The following is a 20903-nucleotide window of genomic DNA, read 5'->3' on the forward strand; positions in this document are numbered from 1 at the left end:
GGCCAGGTGGGAATCATGCCTGGCTCTTACAGCAAGAAGAGGTTCAAAAAATGTGATTCATGAGCTGCACTATTCCTGAATCTGATGTCCATTTCAGATGTTTGATTTGCCTGGGATACAACACGTAGTGTGCCATGAATTTTTGTCTCAGACTTCAGGTGCAGCTCACCTTCCAGAGACTCCAAGCAGATGGCATAATTCTGGGCACAAGGCTAGTGCCTAGACCAGAACTAGCAGCTTCAGTGCACAGGCCTGCTTCTAAAGAGCCCAGATGTATGTTATCTCTTCAGCTGCAGCACCACCCTCCACAAAGTGCATTACTCCCATATCAGTGAGGCTTTGAAAGAGCACTGCAACAGTGAGCCAGAAAAACGCACTGTGGAGTACTGTGCTCTCCCTGGCCCTGCTGTTCCAGGGCCTGTTAGGAATTGTGTGGTTCTCAGTGTACACCTATGATAACACTGTCACTGCACCTATTAGTTTTGCAGTGCTTGGTGTACATTTATGATTATTACATTGTATTTGTCAATGATCCTCTGAGCTGCGTCACACTGTACAGTAACAAGGAAGTGGGTGCTTTCAGAACTACTAGGCACTCTGCAGTGTAAGTTGTAAACTTATAAAGATGAATTATTTTCCAAAGAATAGAATTTTATTCATTAACAAAACCAGTGGAAAGAAAAAGCTGTGCAATTCAAAAGTAAATACATAAAAAAATTAATAAAATTAATGGAACAGAACTTAACAAGGGAAAAAACATTTATGTCAACTTTACCTACACGTACAGCAACCATGGCTTTCCCAGCTCAGTGTATGTGAAGCTGTGGTTGTCCTTAATGTCCTGAGAGGTGGAGTGGCAGGTGTAGGGATGCAGCCACTGATACAACGTGCAATGTTGAGATGAGGATGCAAGGAGGGGCTATAATGGAGTTCTCCATGGACTGCAAAGGGAGGTGACCCTGTAGGTCCCCAAGAGACTGCAGCATTTGTGTTTGCTGCCAGAAAAGGCCCATTACGTCTTGGTGCATCTCCCTTTTCTACTGAGATTCCTGAACCTTCCACCTGTCCACATCTTCCTCCCTCAGGCTGTCTGCAATGTTCACCCTCCAGGCCCTTTGTTCACAGTCTGAAGCAGCAGAGGATCTCACTGAACAGGTCTTTCCAAGTCCTCTTCTTTCTCCTCCTTATCTGGCTCAGGTGTTCCACAGGTGTAGAAGGGGAACCCCCTCAAGGCTGCAGTGGCAGCAGCTGCAGATAAAACACACAGAGGTACCATTGTCAGTATAGTCACAATGTAAAGTTAAAGTTAAGATTCAGAACTCCCTTCCCTTGCTCACCTAAAGTTTTAAACAAGACAGGCTTATTGACTCTTCTGCTTCAGAGTGCTTATGGAAAACACCACTCTCAGCACCAGCCATAATGAGTATGGCCTGCCAAGGGTGAGGGAAATAAGGAGGGAATTGCTCAATTGCATGAAACAATGAGTACGGGGCACTGACACTGAATACTGGCACCATTTTCCACAGGTGGTGGTTATTTTAGCTGATATCTCACTCCTGAGGGTAACAAAGCCACTGAGAGCACAGCTGGTGCTGGTGTGCTTAAGCTACCTGGGCCCATATGCTAGCTTGTGTACTGCAATGGTACCTGTCCAAGTTATCACCAATGAGCATGGGAAAATATCCTACCACTGAGGAAGAAATAAGGCTGCCATCCCTAGTAACCTTCTGGAGAAGTCTGCAGAGTACCTCCATGAAAGTTTCATTGAGATCTCTCAGGAGGATTCAAGGGAGATCCCTGTGTACGTAAACAAACTGCTCTGTATGGCCCTCCTATTGCCTACTCTGCAGGGGTATGAAAAGCAGATAACAATTCCTCTCTTTGTTGTACTGGGATGAGTAAATTAATGAAAAGTTGATAGCTGTGTCCTGTTAAGTTGGGGGCACCATCAGTACATCACTATAATGGGAAATAAATTTACACACTTACCCAGTGCTCCTTTCCCTGCATTGGGCTTGCCTGTGCTCAACAACAGAGACTGAATGGACTGCGGTAGAGTCTCAAACAGGTCCTGGCTCACAGAATAGCTGGACCCCCCGAGTCGTATGTCCCCCATCCCCCTCTTCCTCCTCCACCTCTTCTTTATCCTTACTGTTCATGCCGGGGCCTGTGACTCAGGTTCCACAGAGGTATCCAAGGTGGTGTGTGGAGGGGCAAGGTGGGATCTCCGCCAAGTATGGTATGCAGCTTGTTGTAAAAACAGCAGGGCTGCAGTTTGGCACCAGATTGACTGTTGATCTCTCTGGCTTTCTGATATGTCTGATGCAGTTCCTTCACTTTTATGTAGCACTGCTGCTGGTCCCTGTTGTACCCCTTCTCCTGCATCCCTCGTGCAATCTGCTCACAGATTTCCACATTTCTATAGCTGGTCTGTAGCTGGGCCAGCACAGCCTCTTCTCCGCACAGGCCAGGAGATCCAATATCTCCTGCTTACACCAAGCTGGAGCATGTAGCTGGCATGGTCAGCTGGGCAGGAATGCACAACAATGGAGAGCTGCTAGGTGTGCTCACCAACCTGGATAATCAGGAAAAAGGCATTTCAAAACGTTGTGGAGCTTTAAAAGGGATGAGGGCCACATCCCCTGGGCAGTGGAGTTCACAATTGTGACCAGAGCTCAGTGTCAGGTATTGTGGGACAGCTGCTGGAGGCCTGCTAGGGTTGACATAAGTAACACAATGTCTACACTCATGCTTTGTCAACCTCAGTACAGCAACCATGGCTCAATGTCGTTCAGGGAGGTGGTGTTACTGCATCACTATAATGGGCACTAAGCTCAATGGGAGACAAATTTAAGTGTAGATACATGCACAGCTAGATTGACACAAGGCAGCTTATGTCAACCTAACTGTGTAGTGTAGGCCAGGACTTAGGCTGTAGTGCATCTAGCACTAGAGCCATCCAACAGCCTTCTGCTTAGCAGGAGAGGAAAATGTGCAGGTGGACTCTCTGAAGAGCAGCACAGCACCAGTACATTTGGTCACCGAAACGAGCAACCTATTTTGCAGATGAGGACACTCACATATAGACCTATTTGTATCCAAAATAATGCCAGGTGCCCACTGTATTGCATGAGAATGGGCAGGGCAGGAACATTTCTCACAAATACATCCTTCTTAGATTGGAATACATACCTCCTGTATGCATTTCCTTTAATAACCCTCATCCCCAGAGCAAGAGGAAAGATCAAAAGGGACAAGGCAAATGTCAACCTAATAGCTACCATGTGGTAATGCCAACAGTGCATCTCAGAACTGATTACATTCTATTTCAAACCCTCCTTGTAGTTAGAATATCATAATCATAATTCAAAAAGTTCTGAATAGAGCTGGCAGGAGAACGGAAATTCTGTTCACAAATGATTCTGAGATTTCAAAAGCTGACTTCATTTCAAATTGAAATGAAACCCCAAAATTCTCAAAGGAAAAATCCCGGGGAAACAATTTTTTTTTATATTACAAAATTTAAAAAGATTTTAAAACAAAAAGTCACTTCAAATCAAAAAATCAAAACATTTCATTCCAAAAATGTCAAAACGGGACATTTTGACTTTTTTTTTAAAGGAGTTTTTGTTTTGTTTTTTCTCCACAATGACATTTTATAAAATGGTGTCAATTTTGCCAAAGGATTTCAATTGATGGAACTGCATTTCTTGATAGAAAATGGTTCCATCAAAGTTTTTCTGGCCAGTTCTAGTTCTGAACCATATTTATGGTACAGCCTATTTTGATACACTACCTGTGCAAACAGTACTTGTACAATAAGGACTGCACGTGACCCAGAGAGAAGCATGAAAGGAGAAGGGAGTATAAGGTTTTCTAGAAAACCACCAGTGAGACATCTGATTCTCTGCACCATCCACATGACCAAGGTAAAGTGTCAATAAAAACTGGGCCTATTCAATGATACAGTAATAGAAAAAAAAAAGTGAAATCCAAATCCAAGCCTAGAGTCTAGCAGCAAAAATAGAGATTAGCTTGCAATTCTTGATATTGCTATTCTGGCAACAGACTCTACATGTCATTTTGGGTAGACAGCTCACAAACACAGTAAATGTTGTATGACTCAGAAGGAAACTACAGAGGGAGCAACCCTTATATTTAAGTTGCCTAATATTTCCCATCACAAGAGATATTTGCAATTATTCTTCTTATTTTTTGGTGAAGCTCAAGCATCTAGCATTGTTTGCAAAAGGCCTCCATTCAGCAGGAAGAAAGCCTGATGCCAGATAAGTGCTTTTGATTTGTCTCGTGAACTTCGGTTCAGGTTTGGCTGAGAAACTTTTGAAAACTGCCATTTCCTTTCTGTTGCTTGCACTGGCAGCAAATTTTGGCAACATGCCAACCTAACTGACCATGTACACTAATCTAAGGCTGGTCTATGGAGCAGCACACATCGCACTGGGAACCCCAGGAATAGATAACCTCTTAGTGGGAGGGGGAGCAGTGTGCAAGAGAAGACAGTCTGGGCTTCATCATGACAACTTCCCAGACCTAGAACATGCCCTGACAGCACTCACCCCCTCCTCCAGCAAGATAGGTTGTTATCTCTCAAGGAAACTCACTGCTAGCTACAACAATTATCCCTATAGCTTAAGATGTGCTGAGGGTTCAGGGGCAAAATGCTACCAACAATGCATGAGGGGGAGAGTGTTGCAATTGCAAAATAGAAGTTGTTTTTACCTTTTCTTTTTCTAAAAAAATAATCATAAAAATACATATAACACTTCTCTCCCAACAACATTCACCCACGAAAGCTTATGCTCCAATACTTCTGTTAGTCTATAAGGTGCCACAGGACTCTGTCGCTTATTAAAAGCGATGTTATTTAGGTTGCAAAGTCAAGCACTCTAAAGTTGGGAATTGCCATAATTAAGTCTGGCTGTGCAACCCTAGTGTATTATGCAGTCTTTTTCCACAGGACCCCTGCCTCATTTACTACAAAGGATGGATGGTACTCAGGAAATGAATCAGGTTATTTGTAGGTTCCCGGCCTGACTCATTTGCTCTAGAAGTTGGAAAGTGTAAAGAGAATGAGGCAGAGCACTGCAAGAAGAGAAAGGATGACCATGTGGTTAAGGTAGTTGAATTGCACACAGAAAAACTCAGTACTGTCCCTGCTTTTGCCAGAGAGTTCTTATGAGCAAGTCACTTAAACCAATATTTTGGCAGATGGTAATCAGCTAGGTATCCAAGCTGAGGCACTTGGGGCCCAATATGATGAAGTGCTGAGAACTCATAATTGCAATGGAAGTTAATGGGAACACTAAGGCAATGTGGTCTGAAGGAATAAGCAGCGTTCCAAGTCAGAAGGCCCCAGAATTAATGCTGGCTCTGCCACTGATTCACTGTGTCGTCTCAGGCAAGTGTCCATGTCTTAATTTCTCCAGCTGTAAAATGGGACTAATGATGCTCTTTTTTCTAGAGGAAATATGGAGATACATTAACTAAACATATTTGAGGCTCTCAGATACTAATGTGATAGGTGCCCTAGGAAAGACTGAAGAAACCAAATAATTCTGCACCATCATTGCAGACGAGATGGGTTCAATCTAATCTTATTTTAAATTATTCTGAACATTTTGGAGATCATTTTACCTATTCAATGTGATCTTTAGAAATGTATAAAATTTGAATATAGATGGAATGTATGCAGTTTCCTCTCAAAATATATTTTTCAATTTTTGATGAAATTTTCTTCCCTTCCTATTAGCACCATAGCTATTTCATTTAGTACTCAAAAAAATTATAAAGGGACTCAAACTCAGTAGTTCAGAGACCAGCACTTGTAAACAAAAAGCAAGATATTTTGTGGTTTAGTAAAACGAAAATATTTTCACTCTCAGCCAGATAATGCAGCATGTACACATCTCCACAAAAAGCAGAAAAGTAACAAGTATGCACTGAAAGATAGCAAATCTCAGTGTTTTATTGTATTTATTTTATTTGGTGTACAACATAGTCTATCATCATACTGGAAGCTTTTAGTAATAGACCACAGAAAATAGTACACCATAAAAAGCCCAAAATATAAAATATGAACTCCATGTACCCAGTATATAGAAACAAATCTATAAACACCTTTATACATGGCATGAGCTAGACAGCTGTACTGATATGGTTATTGTGACTTGAAATTGCAGCTATTAAAAGCAGTAGTCATCTGCCATATCTCAGGTAAGAAGTAGCTAAGCATCAACACACTAACAATTACCACAGTGATCAAAAGTATCTGGCAACTTAGACAAATCAAATGTTGTAACCACAAGTATCCAGAATAAATGACTGACAATATCGTGGAGTATACAGTATAGTGATTATACTAAAGTAGAAGGAGTGGCTAAGATTCATCAGGGCAGTGCTGTTTTACAAGGTAACCTTGATGGTTTAGGCAAACAGACTCAGAGATGAAACACAACATTTAGTCCCAAATTCTGCACTGAGACCTCCCTCGCAGATTTGTGTGCTCATTTGGAGTCCCTCTAACTTGAATGGGCTCTATATGAGTACAAGGGTCCACTCGCACAGACTCAATGACAGGATTGGGACCTAAATATGTAAATATAAAAGATGCAATTGAATAGAAATAATGGTCAAGTATAGATTAAGTATTAGAGGGGTAGCCGTGTTAGTCTGGATCTGTAAAAAATGACAAAGAGTCCTGTGGCACCTTATAGACTAACAGAAGTATTGGAGTATAAGCTTTCATGGGTGAATACCCACCTCGTCAGACGCATGTGGTGGAAATTTCCAATGGAAGGTATAAATATGCAGGCAAGAATCAGTCTAGAGATAACTAGGTTAGTCCAATCAGGGAGGATGATGCCCTCTTCTAGCAGTTAAGGCGTGAACACCAAGGAGGAGAAACTGCTTTTGTAGTTGGCTAGCCATTCACAGTCTTTGTTTAATTCTGAGCTGATGGTGTCAAATTTGCAAATGAACTGAAGTTCAGCAGTTTCTCTTTGGAGTCTGGTCCTGAAGGTTTTTTGCGGCAGGATGGCTACCTTTAAATCTGCTATTGTGTGTCCAGGGAGGTTGAAGTGTTCTCCTACAGGTTTTTGTATATTGCCATTCCTAATATCTGACTTGTGTCCATTTATCCTTTTACATAGGGATTGTCCAGTTTGGCCAATGTACATAGCAGAGGGGCATTGCTGGCACATGATGGCATATATAACATTGGTGGACATGCAAGTGAATGAACCAGTGATGTTGTGGCTGATCTGGTTAGGTCCTGTGATGGTGTCGCTGGTGTAAATATCAGCCTTCTTTCTAGGCACCATTAAACACCATGTAAATGTTGCCTAGCAAGAGGGCTTAAGTGGGCTTCATTAGTGCATAACGCCTTGTGTGGACCCACTGCACAATGGTGAATTTCGTCCTCTGTCCCTAGAAGGGAATGAGTTGCTCATGTCAACTCATAGGAACAGCCCTAATTGGCTCCAAAGAGAATTGCATCTAGCCTTTCTCACAAGGGAAGCTGGTATGAAAAGAGCCTTGTGCAATGCAGGGAAAAAACAGAGAATCTTCCAGGGCCCCAACCAGCATGGAGAGGATCCTGGTGAGGAATAACTAAAAAACACGAGAGAAATCTGACATATTCAGCATTCTTCACATGCACACACACACAGGAGAGAGACACAAACAACAGGGATTGCAAGAAATCCTAAAATCCCAGTTGCTCGTCAATAGCTAAGGGGCCCTATGCCACCAAAGAAAAGCCTAAACCTGGCTTCGGCACTTTTCAATATCCCTCAGGCCATAATCTCAGAGAGATTTGAGGTTTCTACAAAAGTGACCCACAGTTTAATAGTTCATGCTGACATTTTCATTGTTACTAAGCTTCAGTTAGTAACCCATTACAATTAACTGGGGGAGGAGGGTCAGTTTCCACCTCTCTTAGGACTGTTCTTTCGATCTGTATCTGAAGATTCAAGAAAACAGCACTACATATATTCACATTTTGAAGCTTATCTTTTCATCAAAAAAGAGCTAGAATAATTGTTTTTTTTAATGAAAGGTTAAAACCTCTGAGGCCACCATAGAAGTGCCAGTACAACATGCCACTGAGTTCTGGCTCACTTCAAAACCTACTGTATCCAGAAGGGAGTTCCCTTCTTTGTAATAAACCCAGTAAGACAACAGCATGGAGAGAAAGCTACTGTGTCGGTTTCCCAATTAAATAAAAGTCTATAAATATAATGAAAATAAGTTAGTCAATTGGCCAAGCTTGTATGCCTTATACTCACTTTGATGGCATTTCTCTGTGTGGATGCAACACAGCTTTTGAATGCCACAATTCCAACATTTCGGAGAGCGTTCTAGGCATCAATGGGTAGAACCTTATTGCTTACGGGGGACAACGGTATGGGAGAAGGGTAACATGGGGGACCCTGGCACCTGGCAAAGGGAGAAATGGGTGGCCCAGAGCCCTGGCATGGAGGGAAAGGTGAAGAATGGGGAGACACAGAACCTCTAGCATGGGAGAAGGGCATGAGGGGGTAAGGAATAAACAATTCTTTACTGAGAATGTTAGGGAGATTCCTACCTCGAGCTTGATCTTTCCTGATAACAAAAATGAGATACTCTCAGAAACTGAGGCAACAGAACTAGTAGTGCTGGAGCAAACTGCTAGCCCTGTATCCTGTCTTCCGACAGTGGCCAATGGGATATGCCCCAGAGGGAATGAACAGAACAGGTAATCAAGTGATCCATTCCATTGCCCATTCCCAGCTTCTGGCAAACAGAGCCTAGGGACAACATCCCTGCCCATCCTGGCTAATAGGCATTGATGGACCTATCCTCCATGAATTTATCTACTTTTTTTTTTTTTTTTTTTTTAAATTTTTCTCCTGCCATGACAGTGTGTTGCTCTTTTGGGTCTTTCTTAGAGATCCAGCCAAAATGAAGAGGGAAAGCTGGGCAGGTGGCAGCTCATACTTCAACAAACCCTGGATATCAACATCTCTGGACTGGGCAATCATTGTCCACTTGCTCAATATCTGACAATTAACAGTTATTGCTTGTGCTGTCTGCTTCTTCTTTTGTTTGACTGGCTTATTGAGATTAGCAATTTTTTTGACATTATGCCTTTTTATGGAATCAAAGAGGGCTACCTCTCCCCTTTGGAGCATACTGGTTACAAACGGCTTCATTTCTTGTGTGCCATTCTCTTATGCACAAACTTCCTGCACTTTCAGGTGGGGCCCCAGTAGATGTTGCAATGTTCACAAGTGGCTGGCTGTTGTCTGGGCTTGATCCAGGTTCAATGCTAAAAGTATTTGCCATTCTTTCAGTCACAAATTTTTTAATAACTTCAACAGCAGTTTCATCTGCAACCTTGAGCTTTGTGGTAGCTTCTTTGTGCAGATCTGTGCTCAAGGATGCACTCTACACATTTATTTTGTCGTAACTGTTACAGCTGCCTTAAAATGTGCAGTCAGGAAATGCTTGGTCAGAGCCTTATCTTTTGTGTAAAGATGCTCATGCTTCACACAGTCCTTGCTGAGAGATTGCTCAATGGCTATGTCATGCTGTACGCCACCGAAGGGTCTGGCAGTATGGTATACTGTTCCCTGACTATCTATTAGGGCATGTTATATTATATGGTTTCTCCTCTAGAAGTCTGGCTTCTGCTACATGTACACAACCCCATCTAGCATAACTCACATAACCACACTAGAACATGGTACAAACAAGCTCAGAATGTCATGTGACTACAGACTTTTGCTTTAACTGAAGGCAAAAAAGGAGAAAGCATAAAATATCACTTGTGGCTAAGTATTTCCCAAACACTCCTATTCTGAGTACATAGTTGCATTATCAATTGTGTTGAGGAGCTTCCTGCCAATTTTGGTGAAAATTAGACTATGTATCGTTGAGTTATAGCCTTTTTTGTGATTTTTTTTCAGGTTAGTTGCCGTATAACATTTAAACATTATGTGATATATAAAAATTGCACCACTTCCAGCATATACATCCACCAGGTGATAATGACCACCAGCTTTGTGCCTAACATGTTGTAGCAATACATTTTTTATAGCGTATGGGTTGCCCTAACTCATTAATAAGACCCCTTCTTAAATCTGGCTGTTAGACTAATACTGCAACCATCACAGGACTGTGAGATTCATACAGTAGCCTGGAACAGGAGTTCCTAGGATTTAATATTTGTAAATTCACCTTTAAAAACTGAAGAATATCATTGCTTTCTGGTAATTATTGATATTACAGTGCCCAAAAAGTGCTAGGCCCTATATAGACATATAGGAATACACCATCTGTGTGGCCCTGGATTGTTTTATCGACAGAACTGCCTTCTGCCAGTATCCCACAATGCCTGCCCTGATTGCTCTGCTCAGTGTTTTGATCTCTGCTGCCCTGCAGGCATGCGCCCCTCCCCTTTCAATGCTCCAGGAAGTATCTGTGTGCTTGCTCCCTTCAAAGAGCAAATCATGGGAATGCTCCTGTTCTGCCCTGCACTAGGAACATAGCAGCAGGCAGACTGCTGCTGCAGGGGAAGGGGAACAGACTGCTGTGCTGCTTTGCCATTCCTCAGCACTGCTTTGCCATTCCTCAGCACTGAGAGCTACTCATGATGCTGCTCTCAGCAGCTGAAGGGGCTGTGGGAGAACTCGGAGAGAATTCCAAGATGTGCAGCGATCAGCTCTTCCTTCCCACAACACTGTACTGTGTACTGCACCCACAGTGCATTGCTCACCCTGTCGATGATGGTGTCCCCAATGTGGACATGATCTGCCGACAGAGGGAGCAAGTGTGAACACCCCTTGGAGATTTTTGTTTTGTCAACTTTTGGGTGTCAACATAAGTTTTGTCAACAAAACTTGGTAGTGTAGACAAGCCCTCAGAAATGCTGGTACATTCTTTATGTCTACATTTAAAATGCTAAAGCGGCACAACTGCAGTGACAACACTACCTATGTCAATGGAAGGGGTTCGCCTGTCAGGGGTAAGTAGGGTGACCAGATGTCCCGATTTTATAGGGACAGTCCCGATTTTTGGGTCTTTTTCTTATATAGGCTCCTATTACCCCCCACCCCCTGTTCCGATTTTTCACGTTTGCTGTCTGGTCACCCTAGGGGTAATTCACCTCCCCGACAGGCGGTAGTTAGGTCAATGGGAGAATTCTCCCATCAATCTAGCGCTGTCTACACCAGGGGTTAAAATTGGTTTAAGCTAGATAGTTAAAAGGTATGCATTTTTCAAACCCCTGAGCGACATAATTATACCAAACTAATTTCCTAGTGTAGACCAGGCCCTAACACTGTCTACACCTGGGGTTACGTTGGCATAGCTACGTGTCTCAGGATCGTGGATTTTTTACTCCCGAGAGATGCAGCTATGCAGATGTAAATTTTCAGTGTAGATCAGGCCTCAGTTCCAAATTATGCACTTAAAAGAGCTGTAGAACTTAAACCGAACAATAAGGGGTATAGTACAATAAAGAGTGGAGAAGAGGAGGCCAATCCATTATTGTAAAACACTACATATTTCAGAAAAATCTTATAAAAACACAGAACATTTAAGTAACCTACGGCACGCACATTTCCAGTGTGGAGTACTTCATCAAGTAATAGCACAAGTATGAACAACTGCCATGCTTTTATGTAATGGCATCAGGTTTCGCTATAGGCTGCACTATTAGCTGGCATATTCATTTAGTTTATGAGTCATTCATTGTGTAAACATCATAACAGAGACACCTACAAACTAATGAATTGTGAAAGAACTATAACATTTCCCCCTTCAGGCTTCCACCAGAATGTCACAAAATAATGTTAATATCACAAAAGCTAGTTAGGAAAAGAGAAATTATGCACTAGCCAATAGCCAAGCCTCTGTCTTTTACAAGTCAGCCAGTAGCAGTCGATATTTTTTATTTGAAACAACACCATTCACCATAATCATGTTGCAGAACACTAACAAGAAAAGGTAACAACAGATAGAAATTATCACTTTTATTTCAGAGCCCTGGCTTTTATGACCATCCTCACTACAGACAATACACATCCGTGCTAGGGAAACTGCAAATTTGAGTTTTGCTGTTCTTTAGCATCTGAGCTTTCTTGCAGAGGAGGGAACAGGGGAAGTGGGGGAGGATGACAGTGTATATAGCCCTTTGTTTTGCAAAGACAGCTTTAAAAAAACCCAAACAGATACATTGCCATCATGTCCAGTCTGCAGCCAAACAGAATGGAAGACTAGCAGTGAGAAAAGAAGGGTGTTGTTCAGCTACAGAATTACAGCAACTTAAAAGACTAAGGCCGTGTCTACACTACAAACTTTGGTTAACTCATATCACTGGTGTTGTCAGTGTAGTTAAGCACTGGAACAAATTGCCTAGGGAGGTTATGGAATCTTCTTCATTGGAGATTTTTAAGAGCAGGTTAGACAAACACATGTCAGAGATAGTCTAGATCAGGCCTGCACAACATGCGGCCCGCGGAGCCTCACTGTGCGGCCCACGGGGGGATTCTAAATCCCCCGCACATGGCACTCTGTGGGCAGCCCAGAGCCCTTTGAATCCCGGCGGTGGCAGGGAATCAAAGGGCTCTGGGCTGCCCACAGCGGCGGGGAGCCCAGAGCCCTTTAAATCCCAGCCGCGGCCGGGAGTCAGAGGGCTCTGGGCTGCTGGCAGCCATGGGGAGCCCAGAGCCCTTTGAATCCCGGCGGTGGCAGGGAATCAAAGGGCTCTGGGCTGCCCACAGCGGCGGGGAGCCCAGAGCCCTTTAAATCCCAGCCGCGGCCGGGAGTCAGAAGGCTCTGGGCTGCCCGCAGCCGCGGGGAGCCAAGAGCCCTTTGAATCCCGGCCCGCAGCCACTGATTGCCCCCTCCCCGACCTCCACCCCCTATCTAACACCACTGGTCCTTGACCCCTGATCACCCCCTCCCGGGACCCCTGCCCCTAACTGTCCCCCAGGACCCCACCCCCTATCTAAATGCCGCTGCTCCTTGTCCCCCGATTGCCCCCTTCCGAGACCCCTGCCCCTAACTGCCCCTTGGAACCCCAGCCCCTATCTAAGCCTCCCTTCTCCTTGTCCCCAACTGCCCCCTCCTGAGACCCTCCCCCAACTTCCCCCCAGGACCCCACCCCTACCTGTCCCCTGATAAACCCCTGGGACTCCCATGCCTATCCAACTGCTGCCTGTCCCCTGACTGCCCCCGAACCTCCGCCCCATCCAATCCCCTGCTCCCTGTCCCTTGACTGCCCCCAGAACTCCCTACCCCTTCTCCAACCCCTAGCCCCCTTACCGTGCCACTCAGACCAGCGTGTCTGGCTCCGTGCAGCTCCAGACACATTGCTGCCATGCTCCTCCGCAGAGCCCACAGCCTCCTCTCCCGCCCCCCGCCCCCCCCAGCACCTGCCTTCCAGATTTGAACACCTCAACATTCAGGAGTGCTCAAGCTCAGTTTGGGCAGCTGTTACTTCATTTCTCCCAAATCAAATATACTGATCCACTGTAACTTGCTGTAGAAAAAGTAGGATAAAATTGAGCAAGAAATGCTTATTAGGACTGAAATTGCTATTTTCAACAGCCATTGCCTTTTTGTTTGTTTAAAAGGAAGACAGTGATATTGCATTGGCAAATTCCCCATAGAAAGAAAGAGTGGAATAAAAGAATAATAAAGGCACCTCAACTTTTCCTCATTTATGGAGGACAGTCTTATAATATGCATCCAGATATCTTCCAATCACACAAGCTGAAAATTGTTCCACTTTACTGCAGCTCTGTAACCATATGGGAACCAATCCTGTCTGTATTTTGTGCACATCCAAAATTCCTGCTGAATGACCTGCCCTGGGAGCGAGTTACCAGTGACCATGGCCTGGGGCAGCAGCGGGGTGGGGGGAGGGCACTGGTGGGGAGGAAAGGGGGAAGCCCAGCACTGGAGCGGCAGGGGGGTACAGAGGGAAGCCCAGGGCTGGGATGGGGGGCAGCCAAGTTTTTTTTTGCTTGGGGCAGCAAAAAACCTAGAGCTGGTCCTGCCGGGTTCCCCCCAGCTGCCGGAGCCCCCAGCCCTTTAATTTGCCCCGAGGGCTCCCAGCCACCTCTTCAGCTGGGAGCCCCTGGTTGATTTAAAATAAAAGTATCACCTCCCCACCCCCAACCTTCCTTTTTGGCCCACAGCTGTTTTGGTGGGGCGGCACTGGGGAAGGAGGGTTTGTTTCCGCAGGGCTGGGCGGCCCTGGGGCGGGGTGTTTCTGCGGGGCCGGGAGGTTTTGGCCCTCAGCTGTTTTCTTTGGAGTAATGTGGCCCTCGCCGCTTTACGAGTTGTGCAGGCCTGGTCTAGATAATACTTAGTCATACCATGAGTGCAGAGGACTGGACTAGATGACCTCTCAAGGTCCCTTCCTGTTCTATGATTCTATAAAAGCATCTGGTATGCGACTCAGCACCAGTTTGATTGTTGGCCTCCATGGCCTTGTGGTATGCCTGCCGCAGTTCATTTGCTTTCATGCAACACTGCTGCTGAGCCGTCACACTCCTTTGCCTGCATCCCCAGACACTCTTTTCATAGATGTTGACACGTCTACAGCTTGCCCGTAGCTGTGCCTACACAGCCTCTTCTCCCCACAGGCCCAGAAGATCCAAAATCTCCTGTCCACTCCAGGCAGGAATGTGTCTAGTATGTAGAGCCGTTATGGTTGGTTGGGCAGTTGTACACGAGGGAGAGCTGCTAGGTATGCACGCCAAGATGGGCAATCAGGAAAAGGTATTTCAAAAATATGCAGTGGGCTTTAAAAAGGGGGGATTGCTGCCAGTCTCCATGACCCATGGGCAGTAGTGTTTACAACTGTGACAGAGAGGTCAGTGTCCAGGGAATGGGGCATTGTGGGACAGCCGCTAGAGGACTGTTAAAGTCGACACAGGTTGTGCAGTGTCTTCACTCCCCCTGCATCAAGCTCAATAAGTTACCACAGCTCCACACTGTTTGGGGAAGGTGGTTTTACTGTGTCACCATTACAGGGTGCTTATATCAGCCAGAGACAAATTGGAATGTAGACACACATTCACAGATAGGTTGACACAAGGAGACTTATGTTGGCCTAACTTTGTAATTTGGACCAGGCCTCACAGCGTTAACAGTTTCACAATATATCAAGTAAATTCAGCAAATGCACTTGTCCAGTGTAGCTGGCTGATGTTTCACACCTTTGAATGGATGTTCTGTAGAAAGTTACTGACGGATCACCTTCATTTTTTATATTTAAGCAGTGGAAATATTTAAACAATTAGATGGGAGCCAGGCTGTCTCATCCTCCTCTGTAGAAAAAGGGGCAGAATTAAACTAAGGGCTTCTTTGCATGATGGGATAATGCACTCTGTGAGGGTGTGATTTCTAAAGCAGGGGTTCTCAACCTGTTTCTTTCTGAAGCCTCCCTCAACAGGCTATAAAAACTCCAGGGCCCAGCAGGAAAGGGGGGTGGGGGGACTCGGGGCTCAGGGCCAGGCCCTCAGGCATAGTTATAGTTTGACTTCTATTTTTTGGGGGTAGGGGCCAATGGGACTTGAGTCAGCTCCACACAGCAGGGTCCAGGAAGGCAGTGCCACCTCCACCCCGTGACTCACCTCAGCAGGCCACCCAGCCTGTCTGGGTTGTGTGTGGTGGGGGTTCAGCTCAAAAAAAAATTGAAAACTGCTCAGGGTGCAGGCAGTGGGCAGCTAGGGGCTGTGTGCAGGCACAGGGTAGCTCAGGGTGCAGGGAGGGGGTAGCTAGGGGTTGTGTGCAGTGATGGGGTACCTCAGGGTGCAGGGAAGGGGTAGCTAGGGGCTGTGTGCAGGCAGGGGGTAGCTCAGGGTGCAGGGATGGTGTAGCTAGGGGAGTGGGGGGGTGATGTGCCAGGCAGCAGCGCTCCCAACCCTGGTGCTCCGGGCAGCCGAGCAACGCAGCCAGCCCCAGTGTTCCCGACCGCCCTGCCTTCCTGAGTGAGGTGGGGTGGCCAGTCCCGGTGCTCCCAGCAGTGCAGCACTAGCACCAGCTTCCCTGCAGGAGGCAGACCAGCCAACCTGAACCAGCAAAGGCAGAGCGCTGAAATGCAGGGGGGGGCTGGCTGGGGGCGGAGCATGGGCGGGGCCATGCTAGGTTGTTTGGGAAGACACAGCCTACCCCTGTCTACGATACCCACCGCCCATGCCTACTGTAGAAGATGGTGAGACTCACTCCCAAAGTAGAAACCTCAATTTCTGCATTAAATAAACCAACTGTATCCTACCACAGCAGAGTCTTTGAGAAATAAATCTTCCTCTGAGGATACTGATTCCTTCAATAAAGAAACTTCCACATTCTGTGAACTGCAGCAAACAGGTCTTGTCTTTCTGAGACCTTCCTGATGTATTATACAGAAATGATAAAGGTCAAGTACATTTTCTTTGCTTTTCAGCTCACTGAAGTCACTTTGATCTTCTTCCTGAGACAATGTAATGACAGAAACTCACCTTCTCATCCTTTCAGAGGTGCAGTTTTGTTAATGAGGGGCCCCAGTTTTGCCCTACATATTTGAGACTGTGTTAAGAGCAATGATGGTTCAGCTGGAGAATTCGGAGCAAGGACAATTATCTCAAAATATCTGCTCCAAGCAGGCTTTGATCACAATTTCTGAAGCTGTATTGAATATATAGTTTGTCCTTGGCTACAGTTTGACATAAAATTGTGATTAATGCCAGTTCAGCTACACCGATAGCTGGCACCCATTTTCAGCAACAAGTAATTTTGCTAGGTTTAGGAGTATTCTACTGCAGGCCTTTAAAATAATCTAGCGTCAATTATGTTATATCTGGTTCTACTGCATTTACAAACAAGCATTTTATACTGATTTTGGTAGGAAGCTGTAATTAAAATCACATCAGAAAATCTACATGTAAAACTAAAGTATTTCACTGCTCCCTCCCCTGGCTGGAGTTCTATTCTGTGACCATTTATTAAAAACTATTTTAAATCTGATAAACCTGACTGGGGAGAGAAACTCATTTTCAAAGCGACTTGGCTGTATTCATGGCAGTTTACTCTAACTGAGAGTAGCTTTCAGATTGAGACTCCCATCTTTAAATTATAAGCTTTTTACATGTAAGAAAGGGGGTATTGTGAAACCAAGCTGACATTTTCCTCTTAAAATAAGAAGAGTCTAAAGTTAAGGGTATTTTAACCAACAAGCGGAAGTGAGTACTGGTCTCTCTAAGGTTCTGATTGTGCAAACACTTGCACACCTGCTTACAGGGGAGGCTCCAGGCACCAGCACACCAAGCACGTGCCTGGGGTGGCAAGCCATGAGGGGCGGCCGGCTGGTCGCCATGAGGGTGGCAGTCAAGCTGCCTTCGGCGGCATGCCTGTGGGAGGTCCGCCAGTTCTGCGGATTCGGTGGCAATTCGGCGGCGGGTACACCAAAGTCATGGGACCAGTGGACCTCTCGTAGGCATGCCGCTGAAAGCCGCATTACCAGCGGACCTCCTGCAGGTGTGCCACTGAAAGCCGGCTGACTGCCGTGCTTGGGGTGGCAAAATACACAGAACCGCCCCTGCCTGCTTAACAGTATTCACATGAGTAATACCATTGAAGTCAATGGGACTACATATACAAGTAAAGCTAAGCATGTGCATAAACATTTGATGAACTGGAGCCCACATTTACAAAGACTGTGGAAAGAAATGCAACAGATGTTCATGTATTAAAATTACAAATACTTCATATTCAATAGTAGAATTCTCAGAGAAACTTCTACTACTTTCAAGATTTTTCAGGTTTAAGATACAGAAACATGCATGTGTGTGTGTCCCCACAAATATATTTTTATATACATAACTGACCCAATGCTCTAAGTGACAAAGCAGAATGCTGCCACACAGGGTTCCAAATCTGGGTGCCCCATTGAACAGGTTAGCAGGCAACAGTAGCAACACTACCTCAACCCTTCTGAAAGGAGTTCATTCTCTTTATTCTTAAGTGAGCCTCTATTTGACTGATGCTCAGAGCACCCAACCTGGGTTGGCCAGACAGAAAATTCCCACAATGCAGGGGACTGAGATGGGGAGTTAAAGTGTAAATGGAAGCAAAGGAAAGTAAAATAGTTAAAGTACCTGTTTAAATATTGTGTTTTAAATAAAAAGACTTTGTAACAGAAGAGTAAAATAACATTTATTTGTGCAGATTTAAACTAGGTACAGTACCCATAGGTTAATGGCAATATTTGCAGTGTAAAAGCAATTAGCTGCCATTGTGGAAAACATCAAATCAAGATTACTATTATGGAAATATAGTTTCACTTGATGTACAGAAAGTATGACCCAACACTATTATCTAAAAACGTAAGGATCCTGTTAAGCACAAAACCTGTCTGGCTTCCATGTCACAGAAAGCTGCAGAAGCAGTTTTTTTCTCAGGGCTTCTGCAACTTTCCAAGTTATGGAAACTTTATGTTTGTTTTTTTTAAACAACAGAATTGAGTCCTAATGACTCAGAAAGACAGATGCATAGGAGCTGCTGCATTAAAAATATTAGCCCTGAACAGAGAAATGGAAAAAGCAGATAGGAAAACACTGAACAGACTTACCAAAAAGCAGAACCGTCTCATCACAAAAAGATAATAAAACTCCATCTCTTTCAAAAAGTGTGACGGCTTGAAGTGTCTAATGCTACAATTTCCTACTCAAATATTCAGTAACTATGCATTCTACTGAGAAAATGTGAGTGGCACTTCATTTGAAGAATAGGTGGTGTTCAACTAACCAGCACAAAGTCCAAAAAGTCACACTAACATGTTAAATGCTAAAAACATAATAAATCGAATCAGGATCTAGTATTTACCTGAACTGACCAAGGACCTCTGGGTTGTGTTCCGACTGTTTCACAAGTGAAGACTCCTCTTTGCTGGATAACTTCAGTTTATCATTCTGTGGCACAGGCTCCTCCGAATGGTAGAGTCAATGTATTGCAATTAGGGAAACAGCTCATCTTAAGAAAACAGAACTGAAACTAAAAATGGCTGATCTGTTTTTAGCTATGTTCGTACTTTAAAAACCTCTAAGTATTTCAAATAGGTCTTTATTACTTTATAAAAACCATTTTAAATCTTATACAAGGAAACTTATTAATATTGCTTGATAAAGTGGCTCCAAATTATTTTGGCAATTAAAACTGGTGGTTGCTTAATACGATTTTGGCCAGAAAATACAATTTAGTGAACTTTCACTTTTGTTGCCTTTCAGCACTACTAAGAGAAAACTTAGCATTGAGGGGGATGGGTTTAATCACTGCACATTGGGAGGAAGTTTTCAATGAGCTATCCACAATGACACTCATATCTTTTTCATGAGTGATTACAGTTAATTTAAAACTCAGAAATATATCTAAGTAGTTCAAAGTCATTCCTTGCAACTAACTTTACCTTCCATTTGTCAATACTGAATTACATCTGCCATCATGCTGCCCATTCACCTGATTTAGTAGGTCCCTTTGGAGTTCCTCACAATCATCCCTAATCTTGAAAAACATAAATAATCTTTGTCACCTATAAATTTAGCCTCCTTACTTTCATTTACAGACCATTTATTAACGCATTAAAACCAGCCCCAGAGCAGATTTTTAGGAACCCTAATATTAACCACTCACAATATTGAAAATTAACCATTTATTGATACTCTGTTTTCTTTCTCTTAGCCAGTTACTAATCTATGGCAAAACTTTACCTCCAGACCCATGACTTATTAGCTTGCCTAATAGCTTCTTGTTAGGAACTTTTTCAAAAGCTTATTGAAAGTCCAAATAAATTATGCCAACTCTTTGTCTTCTTCGTCCACTATTTTGTTGACATTGTCAAAAAAAAATTCTAGTAGGCTAGAGAGATTTTCTTTTGCAGAGCCATGCTGGTATGTACTTTTTAAAAATCTAAGTATTTCTTCAACCAATTTCTCTTTTACTGAAGTATGGATCATGGGTCTATAAGTGCCTGGATCATTCCTAGTGAATTTTGAATACACAACATTTGCTAGCTTCCAATCTTTTGGTATAGTAGCTGATTTTAATAAGATTTCATATTTTTTGTTAGCTGCTCAGCAATTAATTCCTCAGAATTCTCAAATTAATACCATCAGGTCCTGGTAACTTACTGATCTTTATTACTTTATTCTTGCACCTAATTTTTGACACCTCAGTCTGACAGTGCCTAAGCTGAATTGCTTGAAAAGATTATTAATCTCCACAACATCCGTTCCAGTGAAAACCCAATACAAAGAAGTCATTTTGTTTCTTTTCAATGTCCTTATTCTCACTGGGAAGGAGTGGACTTACTGCCACAGTGCCTCCTGATGGCCAGAGGTGGTGTAGCAACTCTCTCCCCTTCCAGCAGCACCCCATTCTGATGGCTGCTCTGGTCTTCCAGTGGTCCACCTTCCTATGAGTTGGCACTCTGGCCAGGTCACAATTTAATCCGCTCTTTTCAGGGTAACAAGAATTCCAATGAAACAATGTCTAATACTGTCTATCAGATCTTTGGCCATGACTCTGGGCCCCATGGTCCTGACTCCCTTTTCTGAGGGCTGTCATCCTTGTGCCTTTCTCCAGTCTCACACCACCATACCACTGCTGGTAGGGAAACCCAGGCCCTCTCACTACAACCAGGTTTCAACCCAGTGACCCTATAACCAGCAGCGAAGTAATGCTCAGTCCAACTCCTTGCTGCTGCTTCCCTGGGTTTCTTCCTACTCAGTTCTTCCCCTCACAGCCTCTTTAAACTCTCTCTTCTCTCAGGGTTGGGACTCTCAAGACCCGCCCCTGGAATCCGCTAACAAAATCCCAGCTTAAAAGTATAAACAAAAGCCCGCTTCCAACTC

General features: G+C 44.1%; 1 long non-coding RNA gene across 1 annotated transcript in view; it reads right to left on the bottom strand.

Moving 5' to 3' along the window:
- Positions 1-653: 653 nt before the first annotated feature.
- Positions 654-20903, bottom strand: part of LOC120404887 — a 28309-nt gene continuing 8059 nt past the window's right edge. Inside the window, exons 2-3 of the long non-coding RNA XR_005598236.1 lie at positions 18880-19026; positions 654-1248 (exon numbers count right to left, since the gene is read on the bottom strand). This is a non-coding gene — a long non-coding RNA (uncharacterized LOC120404887). The remainder of the gene's footprint in view (positions 1249-18879; positions 19027-20903) is intronic.

Source organism: Mauremys reevesii, linkage group 1, assembly GCF_016161935.1.
Source record: "Mauremys reevesii isolate NIE-2019 linkage group 1, ASM1616193v1, whole genome shotgun sequence".
Taxonomy (NCBI): domain Eukaryota; kingdom Metazoa; phylum Chordata; order Testudines; family Geoemydidae; genus Mauremys; species Mauremys reevesii.